Genomic DNA, 14,957 nt, shown 5'->3' on the forward strand with positions numbered 1-14,957 from the left:
ATACAAACTAAAAATATATCTAGGTTTAAAGAACTGAACTACTGCAATGATTTTTTATAAGGGGTGCGAGACCATATTTTGATTTTTGATAAGGGGCACGAGAACATGTTTTGAGAACCAAAGGAGTGCAGGCTGCAGTAAAGGTTAAGAACCACTGCTCTAGCCTATTTAAGGCTTTGAAGACAAGAAGTGGGATCCTAAAATGGGTGGTTAAGCAACCAGAGTGGAGTGCAGCATAGTATCAAGAGGATGTTTTAAAAAGAAGGTGGGTGAGGTAATATCTTTTAGTGGCCCAACTTCTGTTGGTGAGAAAGACAAGCTTTTGGCTTGCACCAAGCATTTTAAGTTCCCAGCAGGCTTCAGTACCTCACCAGAGCTGAACTTTGCTTTATGTTAAATCAGAGCGGGTGGCCAGATACCAAGTGTGAAAAATCAGGCCACTTTTTTTTATTTTTTGGAGGGAGTGGTGTTTAGTTGCATGTATGATACAAAGCCCCTAAAATCCGTCTGCGTGGTCACCGTAAACCTGATTCACACAGGAAACCCAGCCCGAGGCACCTGCTGTGACGCCCCTAGGAAGCCCAGCTGTGCTGCTGCAGCCGGCGCAGGCAGCGCGTCTGACTGTGCAGCCGCAGAAGCCGTGGCCAGCAGACCCATCCGCCTCCAGCGCGGATCGCCATCCTCCTTCCCGCTGCCTCACCAGCAATTGCTCCGCAGTCTTCCCTGGAAGCCTCCCCACCCACGTGCCCGCCTATCGTGGCACAGCCAAGAGAGTCCCCCCGCCCCGCTGCGGGTCACGTGAGCGCCGAGTCCCCGCCCTTGGCTGCCTTAGGCTGGGAGAGCCGTCGTGTCTGAGCTGCTGCTGCCTCCCTAGCTGGTGCTGACGCCGACGCCGCTGCCGGAGAGCGGGAGCCGCCGCTGTTGGTGTGAGTAGGGCGGGTGCGGGGCCGAGTAGACAGGGCTGGCGGGGCCCGTCCGGCGCGCGGGCGGTTTTCATTTCCTTCTCTGCTCTGCCAGGGCTGACACTTGGCGGCTCTGTCACCCCGCGGCGCTCGTGCCCCCGTGGGAGGAGGCAGATGCACCAGGTAGCCTGGGTCTGGGGATGTTGGGGTTTGGAGACAGGGAATCCTCGTTCACAACCTTCTGGGTCCCAGGGAGCAGCCTTTGCTTTAGGGTGGCCTAGGACGGGAATCACCGGCTCCTCTGCTAAAGCTGGAGCTGCTGCTGACGCTGCTGAGAAGCAGGAGTGTAGGGAGGGGCGGCTGGTCAGATTTAGCAGTCCCCCCCCCCCCCCCCCCCCCAAATCGACAAGCAATTACTGTCTTGCGTTAATGGGCTTTGAAGCGCCAAATGGGATAATGAGTTTCTCGGTATGTGTTCGAGTGGCTGTTAATGCACCGCTGCCACACCACTTCCACTTAACAGGGACGGTCATGTGAGGTGCCATGGGCTTATATAGTCCGGTATTCTCTCCAAGTCCATGCCTACCTTGGCAATTTTAGGTAGCTCTCTCCCCCTGTTGCAGCAGCGAGGGAAAATGTGTAAGTTGACTATTTATATTCATACTATTAAGTCACGTGGGGGGGGGGGAATCCCCTGAGCCCAGCTAGCCAGAGATCTGGGCTAGAACTCTCTCCATCAATATTAGTGCTAGCTAGTGCAGTGGGTGGGAGATTTTTAAGAAAATCTTAGTGCAGACCCAGCCTATGTGGTTTGGGGCAAATAGTACAATAATTGTACTACATGACCATAGTTGCAACAGGATTTGGTCTTGTGCATGCAGGACAATCAAACCATATTGTAACACAATCAAGGCACCACTGTGTTGTTGTAGTATAGATCAGTGCATAGTGATACTATATACTATGGCATATATCTATGCCAGACCCAGTTCCTGCAGAATAGACTGCTGGTTTTGGGTTTACTGGAGTGAAGGGGTGTAGGTGTCTGTTTTTGTTTTTGTTTTTTTTAAATGAAACATAGGTAAATGAATTAGATTTGAGCTATTGCTACCTTTGGGGACACTAGTTATAGCAGTATGTGCTCAAGGGTGTGATTGTTATATGTATACTGGGGACTTCTTCCATTTGAGATACCACATTTGGTAAAAAAAAACAAAAAAAAACTATTACTGATTCCCTTTCAGAATATGTCTTTCTTGCAAATTTGTTAGCTATCACAGGACTTGCTTCTCCAGTGTAGTATAAAGTACTAATTGTAACAACAGAGAAATCATTTCTCCCTGTACTAGATAGACTGTTAAGCAATGACTTCATGGGTTTTTTTTTTTTCTTTGATAAACTGCCAAAAATAAGAAGTCATATACTGTGCCCAGCTTTATCTAATAAGGCTTTAATTCCACTGAGCTTTTCTAAAAATGTTGTAAGTGATATATCCATGTCACTAGGGCACAAAATGGTATAAAGCTTGACCCTTATTCTGCTCTCTCACCCATCAGTGTAAGTAGTAAACTTCGAGCATAAGTGAAATCAGAATCAGGCCCCTTAAAATATGATTATTATTAGTGTATCTTCTGGGAGCCCCACTGATGCACCAGGACCATTGTACTAAGCACTGCACAAACAGAGAATAGAAAAAAAGTTCCTGACCCAAAGAGCTCGTAATCTAATGTAAGAAACATCTGATGGATAGACAAATATATTCATTACTTATTATAACATAACTTTTTAACTCCCCTCCATATTGAATTTTGCTTCCACCCACACATTTGTTCTCTTCTTTCCCATCTTGATTTTTTTTAAAATAGCCATGCTAGCTTTCACAAATTCATAGTGTTGTTCACTTTTCTGTCATTTTCTTATAAACTCAGTACTGAACACCAGTATTAATTTGTTTTAATATGGCGTATAATATATCCACAACTGCTCATAAGACTGAAAATTCATTAAGAAATTCTGCCAGCATTTTAATAGATTTTAAATTTATATGCCTAAATAAGTAATACAGCTGTGTTACTTACATATATTTATACTGCTTCTAGGTGAGTTCATGAGAAGTCCAAAGTTCTAGATATGATAGTTAATCAAGAGCCACCATTGAAATTTTGCTTGTGTATTCTAAAACTCCCATTTTCTTCCTGTTTGGCAGCAACATGAATGCTAGAGTTAGAGGTTAATGCTTTTATATCACCTGAAAGAAGTTGTTCCCGCTTTCACATGATAAAGTTACAAGTATTACTTCCTAGATCTAGTTGTTTTGAGATTGTGATGGCTAAAATAATATCTTCTTTGAAGTGCATGTTTGAAAAAGATAGTCATTAGAATTATGTGGTTTTTTTTTAAGATGCATTTTGCCCACAATTTAAGGCCATCCCAATGGAAAAATAACTTTTTTGTCCTTGTGGTACATGAAATATGCTTAAGTTTGATCCTCTATAACCTTTGTTTTCTGTTTTTTTTCTTGCACCCTGATTTTGTGATATGGCTGGGTAGATATTATCTTTACCCTCCACAGTCTCTCTCAGGGCTTGTCTACACTTGAAAGTTGTTTCAGATTGTTTTTGTGTATTAACTTATCAGGAACAATTGTTCCAAAAGCAGCTTGTCCTCACTGCTTTATGCCAATTGAAGCTGCTTCCCTTTTGAATCATCTTGTCCACATGGTGCTGTGTTTTACTGAAGTATGTGCACAGCATTCAGGGCAGAAATCCCATGGTGCAATATTCTGCCACTAGGTGCTATGCATTTGGGGATTTTTCTTGTGGCACATAATAAGATGCCTACTAGAAGCCACTGGAATTCTGGGACTTAGGGTCAAATGAAAAAATTCCCATGATTCCTCTCCTTTTATCCCATCATTCACCTGGCTTTTGCAAGCCAGCGCCATTGTCAAACTGTTGTCAGGCAGCATAGGCGAGACATGGCTGAGTGCTGTGATCCTGATGGTAGTTAATACAAACTGGCGGATGCACATGTATTGGCAGTCATGCTTTGGATAACTTGAGAGACAGCCATGGTAGTGCTGTGGCAATAAGAGCACAGGAGGAGGATGAAATTGAGCAGTGACCCCTGTACGAACTTTTCCGGGAGCAGCTTCTCTCAGTGAGCTGCCACTTCTGGACTCGAGTGACCAGCACTTACAGGTGGAATAGGATAGTGCTACAGACCTGGGAAGATTAGCAGTACTTAAGGATGAGCGAGCCCACTTTACTAGAAATCTAAGCAGAGCTCACCCCAGAGCAGTAGTAGTGGAACACGTACATGAGAGCTCCCTTCAGCATGGAGATGCATGTGGCCATTGCTGTCTGGAAGCTTGCCATCACAATTGCTAGTGGTCTTTAGTTAACCAGTTTGGTATTGGTAGATCAACTGTGGGGCTGTTGTCCTGGAGGTATATACTGCTATCAAGAAGTACCGGCTTCGTTTTATAACTTCTTCTAATGAAAATCCTCTTAATTCTATCCCTGATTACCTTAGTGTGGGACATCACAAACTCTTACATGTTTATCATATCTCTTTGTAATTTCTTGACATTTGGGAAAAAAGAAGGAAACCTTTCTCTAGCTGGTTGATTTTAAAAAAACAAAACAAAACACATCTTGTTAGAAGTTGCTCAGAGGTGTGGAATGTTTTAAGTAATCCTGGCCCAAATAGAGAATTTGGCAGAGGGCAGGTGACTAATTCAATGTGTCATGTCTCTGTAATATCATATTGATATCACTTCCACATATGTGGTCTGTAGCATGCACAGGCTCTTGGTTTTGGAATCAAGGAAAGGTGCTCCATCTGGATAATTTAAGATCAGGTGATCTTTTTCCTAGTTAAATATTCTGCTAAAACCTATTCAATCACAGGAAAATAACTCTTTTTAGCTTATTTTTTCTGATACAAAAAGTACTTGGGCCAAGATTCTAAAAGGTATTTAGGCTCCTAACTTCCATTGAAACCAGTGGAAGTTAGGAGCCTAAATTCCTTTGAGTATCTGTTCCTAGGAGAAAACTGTAGCTGTATCCTCCAGGAATTCTTGACTCCAGATAAAATAAGTCTTGTTATTGAGTATTAAATCCTGCTCATCTTACTGACTCACTCAAAAGGCCCTAATGAAGCTAGAGGGGTGTGTGTAAGAATTTAGCCCCAAATCTGTCTGTCTAGGTAGTTATGGTATGTTGTCCATCCACTCAATATAGTATTTAAAATCTGCCCACTGGTTAAAAATAGAAACAGTTACCGTAATCTTTCTCTTTCTTTTCCCTGTAATAGCTTGGTTACTGTGTATGGTTTTGAAACATGTGTTTGTTTGTGTGGGTGAAGAATTTATTGAAACAGAGCTAAATCAAGGAAATGAGTTTGACATTTAGTTTTTGGAAGTAAGAGTGGTCACAGGCCTCCCTATCACTGAGTTAGAGCTATAATTTAGGTGCATATCTCTTATGAAAACCTTCCTTTGTTGGTCAACAGTATGGATGTTCCATTGAAATATAATATGGAGAAAGAGAGGAGGTCTCTTGGTCACTATGAGCAGTCCTAATGGAGGGCTCTGAGCACCAAGACAGGATCTTGAGTAGGGTGAGCAGATGTCCCGATTTTTATAGGGACAGTCCTGATTTTGGGCTCTTTATAGGTTCCTATTACCCCACAGCCTCCTCCTGATTTTTCACACTTGCTGTCTGGTCACCCTAATCTTGAACCAAATTTTGTATTCAATGGGAAGTCATTGCAGAGAGTGGAACATGGCAATCACTTATTAACTGTGACTTGTGATGCTAAGGAAACTGGCTGCTGCTTTTTATATGAGCTGGAACTTTATTCTTAGATATGAGATGAAGTAATCAAGCCAAAAAGTAATGAATTCATGGATCTCTATGAGCAGCCTATGTCCAATGGGATGGAACACAATCTTCTATCCATTTGCAGTTGGAAGCAGACATTGTTTACCCCCATGGCTATTGGGGCACCCATTGGCCCTGAGAATTTAAAAAAAAAAAAAGGTCCCAAACCCTGAAAACCAGTTTGACAATCCAAGGACAGATCAAGCCCTCATCAGTGAGGGATGTTACATAAGAAGCAAGTTGTTTGAAGCCTTCTCCTCTTCTTACCAGCATCACCTGAATCTTACTTGAGTTCAGCTTTAGCCAGCTGCTCTTCATCCAGGTCATGATTTCTTCCTGACATTAAGATAACTGGGAAATGTCCTTGTAGGAGGGTTCAGTCCTGGTGTGCATCCCCTTAGGGCATGGTAAGACAGTACGGGCACCCTGCCTTCAATTCGCTCAGAGTTTTCCCCAATAATTCAGGCCCAGGAGATCTGACTGTCATGCTCCAGCCTCTGACCTCTCTGGGGAGTCTTTCACACAGTTTTCTTGTGCTGTGGTCTTTAGACTCACAAACTGCTTCCCCTTGGATTAGGACAGGGGTAGGCAATGTATGGCATATGTGCCAAAGGCGGCACGCAAGCTGATTTTCAGTGGCACTCACTCTGCCTGGGTCCTGGCCACCGGTCTGGGGGCTCTGCATTTTAATTTAATTTTAAACAAAGCTTCTTAAACATTTTAAAAACCTTATTTACATTACATACAACAATAACTTAGTTTTCTATTATAGACTTATAGAAAGAGATCTTCTAAAAACATTTAAAGTTTTGCGTGCCAGTAATACATTTTAATTAGAGTGAATAAGTGAAGACTCAGCACACCACTTCTGAAAGGTTGCCAACCCCTGGTTTAGGAGCTCCACAGCTGGGCTGTGATTCAGTCAGGCTTCCTCATCCCACCAGCATCTGAGTTCTGATCCTGCTCCAAGGAGCTTCCCTTGGTCTCTAGACTCACAATCTGTTTCTTCCTTGTTCTGGGGCTGTTTGCTGTAGCTTAGGCTAGACCCTTTATTTTCAGTTTTTCTTTTATTTAATTTTTTCCAGGAATTTATCATTGTTTATTACCACAACAATAACAGGTGAAAATCAGTGCAAAAAACTATTTATTTTTCTGGGTAAATATTGGGGTTTATTTTGGTGGATGGAAAGACAGGGGGAAAAGGTATTCAGTAGCTTTGAATTCTGTTCATTAATGTGGCTTGCTGCAGAACTAAAACAAAACTCAAAGCACAATGCCACCTCTGAGTTTAAGAAAACAATACATCTCTAATCCCCAAATAAAACTTTTCATTTGAATAAACTATTTGCTGTTGTAGACTTAGAACTATTAGCCCATAAATATTTACATTTAATAATTGGGCCACATCATATTTGCAGCGCATACACTCAACTTCATACTTTTCTCCTGTTTTTGTTAAACTTTTGAATACTTCCTTATGTTATGAAACATATTCTGATAAAGATTTGTTTTCCCATTTTAGTGTCTCAAATCTTTAAACTGTTATCTGCGAACAGCTTGAAATGTGTACGTAGTGAGCGTGAGATTCATCAGTATGCACTTCGGAGTTTGCATGCCTGCCTGTTTTGTTTTATAGTGTGTATCTTCTAGGCTAATACATAGCCTTACTTCAACAGGCAGCTTTGCATATAGACAGAGACTAATGTGTTATCGTAATACACGTATCTCATGCAAGGTATTTTTCGTAATAAAACAAGTTATTTTTCATATATTTGAATGATACAAAAGTAGGGCGGCAATCAGAAAAGAACTGAATAATACTTTTTGTAAAACTCGGGAATCTTTCGGTAAAAATTGATTTAAACTGAAAACGAAGGGTCTTACTTATGGCAGATATCCTCCACCCACCAATATGCAGATTCTGGTTCCCATCCAGGAACCCTTTTCACGGGCCCTAACCCTATGCTTCTGTTTCTCTTCTCCAGCTCAGAATTGGGTTTTAGCATGTCAGGAGGCACCTGATTAACATCTGGCCCCATTCCCAGCTTGGCTGCTGATTCCTAGAACAGCAGTTTTCATAAAGAGGGCACATCATGGAACAGGAGTTGGCTGGCCCCTGGGCTCCACTGCTCATAAAATGGACAGACCACCCTATTACAGTGCTGTTTACATTTGCTGTAAAGGAGGTGTATTGTCTGCATCTTGCTGGCACTTCAGACTCGAACTCTCAGTAGCTTCAGCAACTAGATATTGAATAATAAAAGCAAGTGGATTGAACTTTGCAGGAGAGGGCTCATAACAACCCTATAGTCTTGGTCTGAAAGAAGGGACTTCAGCCATTTCAAATGAGTTTCTGTTTGCTCTTGCATCATCTTAGAGGCAGGATTTATTTGTGTTCAGTGGCATACAATGTCACAGAGAGGTCTAGAGGATGTGTGCTGATGTACTTCTATTGTCTAAGAACAAATACATTGAAACATAAGGGTTCTGTTATGGAGATGTTTTCATTTCTCACTCAAAATTCCCCAAGACATCTTATGGAACATGTCTTGTGAGCATGATGATGTTTTTTCCCTTGCTGTTGTCTTGTACCATGTGTCTTGGAGTGTCTGTCCTCTAGTATTTTGAGGGTTTTCTGGCTTAAGGAAATACTTTTTTTTTTTTTTTTTTTCCCCACTACCAGAGTGGACAGATGGAAGAGAAACACTATATTTTTATAACAAATCATCTGCTTTACTGGAATGTGAAAAGTGATTCATTTACGGAAGAAACACTGTGACCTTTCCGTGTATGTGCAGCCAACAGGTTATTGGCATCTTAACTCCAGCTTCCTGCTGCTCCTTTCCCTCAGGGTCCTAACTCCTAGCCAATTCTTTGTGTACACACAATGACAATAATTATAATACAATTGGGTGTCTATTAATAAACTTGTCATTTTTAATCAGTTGTGTAGTAGGAATGTAAGTTTTGGATTAGTCATAATTTTGGTATCTCTTTTAATGAGATCTTGGTCACATTCTGGGAATGGGAATTTTTATTTCACCCAAGATGTTTTACTCAGAGCAGTGGAGAAAGAGGTTCTAAAAATCCAGCATTAAAGGGTAAATTCAAAAGCTGAATGGAAGACAGTGCTTCACAGGGGGAAAGGCAATAGCTAAGTAACATATGTAGTCATAAGCTTTGTCGATAATAGAGCATTTTGGCAGTGCCAACATGTCTAACATGCCTGTGACATCCCCATTCACAAGAATTTGCAACAGTGCGCAAGTGTTCGCAGCTGCCATTGTGACTGAACTTGCTTTCAGCAAGGCTAAATACTCTAGCCTTGTCCACACTATCGTTGTAGCTAGGAATGGAAATTTGGGCGGGTACCAATTTATGTCTGTTATCTCAGGACTCTACAATGGGGACACAGGAGAAAAAGAAAATACATTGTAAGCTGTGTATGGATGGCGATAATTAAAAAAAAAAAAAAACAAGACATCTTGAAACTCCTCAGAGGTTTGGAATGTGAGTCATTCTGCAGCCAGAGGGATTATTAGACAGAGTGCAGGTGGCACAGTCAGACTTGCTTAATAAATCCCAGTTTCATTTACATCATCATGTAATATCACCTGGCTGTCACTGCCACATGTCTGGTGTGTGTATAATTATTTTCTGGGAGAGGACTGATGATGTTCAAGTTTGATTAATTAAATGGCTCTTTGATTAATTAAATGGCTGTGTAGTGCATGACACTCTCCTAGATGTGTTTTAGGTGATTTCAATTTATTTTCCTGATAGAACAGTTCTTGATAGTAAGGGTGCTTGCCATGTGGTAGAATGGTGAGCATGCTTGATTGGAATTAGGCATCATAACATTAAAGAGAAGTCTTTCTATAAGCTCAGCATTTCATCAGCCATTGAGCTGAAGTCCTGCAAGAATGTGAGCAGTTTCACCTAGGCATCTTGACAGTGGCTGCTAAAAGCCCAAATTTCAGGAGGAACTCTGTAAGTTGCTTCAGCATGCTTTACCAAAAGACTGTTTTTGAAATTGTCCCTCATTGCTGACTCGTGGCCAGTGCTTAAATTCTAATGAAAGAGGTGCCGGGGCTCAAGCAATTTTTTTTCATTCATAACCAATGCAGCAAACCTAGAGGTGGCTGCCGAAATCCTGCTGATAATTTGGAGTCCCTTATGGAAAAGTGCCCAGTTTCATTTGAAACTGTCCTTGTTTCCTGTTAATAGCCATGTCAACGAAGTGCTTCTGCTGCTGGGGTGGAAGACCATGACTAGAATGTGCCTCAGGTTGCCAATGCACAAGGACAGCTGGTCTTCATGGACCTTTAATTTGGTTAAATTAACATCTGAATACTGCATTGAATTAAGATGAGGATACGTTTATTTTCCTTTGACTATTTCCTCATATTTTCAGTGGGGGCAGTGCTGTAATAACTGCTTGGCAGCAAGAGAAGGGCAAGTTGATGCTGTGAATGCCAAACTGGGGTATATGAGAGAAGCAAAGATCCTGTTTGGACAAACAAACTGACATGTCCATGGCCTAGAGTACTGGACAAAATCCTTTGTCTGTGGGAAGAATGATTCAGACTTAGGCACAAATGCCCCTATATGGCTGGCTGTTAAAATTTTTAATACTAAGTTGTTTCCTTGTTGCAGGAAGTAACTTGTATGTTTTATGTAAGTAGTCTTGTGTCCGTTAAGTATGAGTGATGGGGTCCATCTGTATCTATCACAGCTGATCCTCTAAGGCCATGGGACTGATCCAAGGACTGGAAAACATGCCTTACAGCGAAAGTTTCAAGGAGCTCAATCTGTTTTACCTTAACATGGTAAAGAGGTGATTTGATCATAGTTAATAAGTACCTACATATGGAACAGAAAACTTGATACTAGAGACCTCTTCAGTCTAGCAGACAACGCTATAACAAGATCCAGTGGCAGAGAGTTGAAGCTAGACAAGTAGAGTAAGGCACAAAACTTAAGTGAGAGATAATTAACCATTGGAACAACTCAGGGGGTTTTGATGGATTCTCCATCACTAGAAATTTTTAAATCAAGATTGAGTGTTTTTCTAAAAGATACTCTGTAATTCAAACTGCAATTAATTTAGGGAAGTCCTATGGCCTATGTTAGGCAGGAGGTCAGACTAGGTAATTGCAGTGATCCCTTCTGATTTTATAATCTATGAAAGAACAGCTTGACTTCCGCTGACCACTCAAAGTGAGTATTTTCACAGTCCCACTTGAGTGTCATAGGCTATAGCCAAAAGGAAACTAGCAACCCTACTTATTAATACAGTCAGAGGGTCATATTCATTGCTGGTATAATACTGGTTGAAGTCAATAGCTTACACCAGAGCTGAATTTATTCAAAATTGTCTGAAGAGGTCTGCATGTGGAGCAATGTAAGCACATGTGAATGAAACATCAGAGGAAGTGAAATTGAAACAGGAGAGCTTATTGTAATGTGGGGAGTTGCTGGTTAATGCAGTGTAGGTCTTGTGTGTGTGAATTTTATGTTAAATATAGAGAGGCTAGTAACCCAGGATCACTGCAGGTGTAAGGTGTAGGGAAGACTGCAGTTCTGGACAGACAGGACCTAGCCAGGACAAGGAGGTGGAGAACAAGCCCCCAGCTGGGGGAGGCTACCTGGTTGGTGAACGACTCCTACCTAGGGACTGAGCCCTTCAGCCTCAGAATGGCCTCCCTCCTGGGGGTCCTCCTTGCACAGCTGGCCAGAAGCCTCTGCCCTGGCAGGAGCATCCTCAGCCTGCCCTGCACCTTGTGCCTGCAGGGATCCTGTGTCACCGCAGGGAGCTTTCTGCAGCCCTGCTGTCATGGGGGGTCTCTGCTCTGCCCCACAGGGACTACTGCCTTCCTTGTACCTGCTGGTGTGAGTATTACCAGCCTTGTTGTAGCCAGGGGCAGCTCTAGGCACCAGCAAAGCAAGCACATGCTTGGGGCAGCCCATTTGCAGGGGCGGCAGGGATCCAGCACGGGAGCTGAGAACCACAGGGGCCTCTGGGAGCTGTAGTTCCTTGGTTAGCTCCCTGCCTATAGAGCCCGCTCTGGAGCAGGGGAAGAACATTTCTCAGCATTCCCTTGGCCACTACCAGCTGGAACGGAAGGAGGGGGACCTCATGCGGCAGTGTGCTGTGAGTGGAGAGCTGCACTGTGAAGGGTAGGGATACCATATTTTAACATTCAAAAAACAGGACACTCCACAAGGAGGGAGGGTAGCCCTAGCCTGCCATCTACTCCCTCCGACTGCCCCCCACAGAAACCCCAACCCATCCAGCCCCGCCTGCTCCCTCCCTGATCACCCCTCCCAGACACCTGCCCCAGGACCCACCCCTATCTAAGCTCCCTTCTCCTTGTCCCCAACTTCCCCTAGGACCGCACCCCCTACCTGTCCTGACAAGCCTCTGGGACTCCATGCTTATCCAACCATAGCCTGTCCCTGGCTGCCCCCCTGACCCCTCTACTCCCCGCCTCCTGTCCCTTGACTGCCCCCCCCGCCTGCTCCCGGAACCCCCTACCCTTCTCCAACCCCCAGTCCCTTTACCGTGCCATTCAAGACTACGTGTCTGGCTCCATGCAGCGCCAGACACACTGCTGCATACATTCTGCGTGCTCACCCGGAGGCCACTGCGCCCCCCCCCTGCCTTCCAGATCTGAACACCTCAAAATTCGGAATGCTCAAGCTCAGTTTGGGCAGCTGTTACTTTCATTTCTCCCAAATCAATACACTGATCCACTGTAACTTTTGTAGAAAAAGTAGGATAAATTGAGCAAGAAATGCTTCCCAGTGGTTATTGGACTGGAATGGTATTTCAACAGCCATTGCCTTTTTGTTTGTTAAAAGGAACGTGAACTGCAGGGCAATTCCCATAGAAAGAAAGAGTGGAACAAAAGAATAATACACCTCACAACTTTTCTTCATTTAGTAGGACAGTCTTATAATGTCCAGATATCCTCTAGTCACATGAGCTGAAAATTGTTCCACTTACTGCAGTTCTGTAACCATATGGGAACCAATCCTGTCTGTGTTCTGTGCACATCTAAAATTCCTGCTGAATGACCTGCCATGGAGCAAGTTACAGTGACCCAGGGCTGCTGCAGAAGAGGTGCAGTGGGGGGGGGAGGAGCGCCCAGGGCTGGGCGGCAAGAGGTGTCTGTGAGTGGGAATGGTGGGAGGAGGTCCCAGGGCTGGGGCAGCAGGGGGTGTGGGTGGGGGAGGGGAGAGCCCAGGGCTGGGGCAGCAGGGGGTTGCGGCGAGGAGCCCAGGGCTGGGACGGGGGACAGCCAAATTTTTTTTCGCTTGGGGCGGCAAAAAACCTAGAGCCGGCCTTGGTTGCAGCACAGGGAGCCCTCTGTAGTTCCACACAGCTCCACTCGCTGACCCCCAGGACAGCAGGATTGCGGAGAGCTCTCTGCGCTGCCACAGGGCTGGTGACAATCAATCCCTGAAGGCACATGGGGGGTGTGTGTGTGTGTGAGGCTGAACTAACTTGTTACCAATGGATATTTTTTGTTGTTGAATTTCAGCTGACACATTCAAATCACATTTACTGACTCTATTGATTTATATCAAATCCTGCCTAGCCTCAATATCTAGTATCTGTAAGAGACGCCAAACTGGGAACATTGGAAACAAAAGCTCTTTAATAAACAGAACTAGTCCTGCTTTGGGCAGTGCCAAGCCTTTTTTCCACCTCTTTTCTCCATTGTGCTGCCAACTCTGTTCTACTAGAAAGACTACTCTAGGGGTGAGAGAGCAGTTCCAGTGCTACACCCTTTGCCTCAGCTGAAACTGATGGTGGTGTCTACAGTGATGTGAACAGAGACGATCAACTCACGTCACATAGGACAACTAGCTTCCCTCCCTCCCCTTCTGCCCCCAACAAGAATGCCTGAAATTGCCTGCAGCTTGAAGGAAAATTCCATGAAATAATTATTAGAAAACACTTTTGTGTGGACTTTGTGGTAGATTTTGGTAGTGAATGGTCAACTGTTACCCAGGTCTGAAAACAAAATTACTCTTCCCTAGCAACAATTGAAGTTGGTTGTTAGGTTGGCTCCTTTAGAGAGATCCAAAGATGGATGGATAGATATTGAGCAGAGGATCAGTGTTTCTTGTTTGCAGGAAGCATAACAAGAAGATTTGTGGAATGGACTAGAGGCTTATGAACAATATCAGAACACACAAAAGCACCAGCAGATGCCACCAAATAACAAAAGGCTGATCATACCATTGCCATATAATCTAATATAAATATAACCTAAGATGTTGGGAGAGGTGAGGGATTTCTCTCCCCTTTATTCCATATTCTGCTGCCAGTGATTTAGAGACAGCCAATTCTTGAGTGGGTTGCAGAGCTTCACTAGGATGCTGGGGCAGAAAGCAATTGGTTCTTTTGATTATATTTATTTGCTTAGTGCTCAGGCCAGCCCTGAGCTCACACACTGGCAATTTTTTGTGCCTATATAGTATTGCTTTAAGTTTGGCTATTAGTTATGTTTGGGAGTGTAGGAAAATTGTCAGTCTGTCCTGTAGTGGCTCAAGAGTATATCAGTCTCAGAGGAAACTGTTAAAGAAGCAGGGTACAAACTGTCAAATTGGTTGAGAATTCTGTACTTAGATTTCACCAGCCAATCATCAAGTGTAAACTCTTCAAGCACTGTAACAGCCTAACCCTGAAGTCAGACAGTCCTCTAGGGTACTCTGATATTTCTCACCATCTGGGCAAGCTTACCTTTGTGATAGATGGTCCCTTACACCAAAAATCACAAAATATTTAGGCTACTTCTAGTCCCAAAGGACCACTCACTTAACTTAGGCTCAGCTGACCTGGGGTCTCGCACCAAAGACAACACTTGTAGCCTGTCCTATAATAAACTATCTGGAGATTTATTAACTAGGAAAAGTTATTTACAAGGTTAAAACAGGTAAACACATACACGAATGACTTAGTTTTAAGTGTCAAAAGATAATAAAGCTTCTATAATAAGCAAGCTCTATATGTTCCTTAGGGCTAACCCAGACTTAACACTGGGGATCTCTTGTTTACACCTAGAAAACCTTGCTCTCCAGAGTCCAAGCCGCATAGAGACACTGTTCCTCCTTGTTAGGGCTTTTTATTCCTTTCTCCCTTCTGCTCTAAGTTGCA

General features: G+C 43.5%; 1 protein-coding gene across 2 annotated transcripts in view; it reads left to right on the top strand.

The window, feature by feature from the left end:
- The first annotated feature begins 539 nt into the window (after nucleotides 1-539).
- Nucleotides 540-14,957, top strand: part of SNX10 (sorting nexin 10) — a 62,057-nt gene continuing 47,639 nt past the window's right edge. Inside the window, exon 1 of one of the 2 annotated variants that reach the window (XM_032773817.2) lies at nucleotides 540-926. The gene's annotated coding sequence lies outside the window, so the exon portion shown is untranslated. The remainder of the gene's footprint in view (nucleotides 927-14,957) is intronic. The other variant, XM_032773818.2, reaches the window with a different exon arrangement.

Source organism: Chelonoidis abingdonii, chromosome 2 (assembly GCF_003597395.2).
Source record: "Chelonoidis abingdonii isolate Lonesome George chromosome 2, CheloAbing_2.0, whole genome shotgun sequence".
Taxonomy (NCBI): Eukaryota; Metazoa; Chordata; order Testudines; family Testudinidae; genus Chelonoidis; species Chelonoidis abingdonii.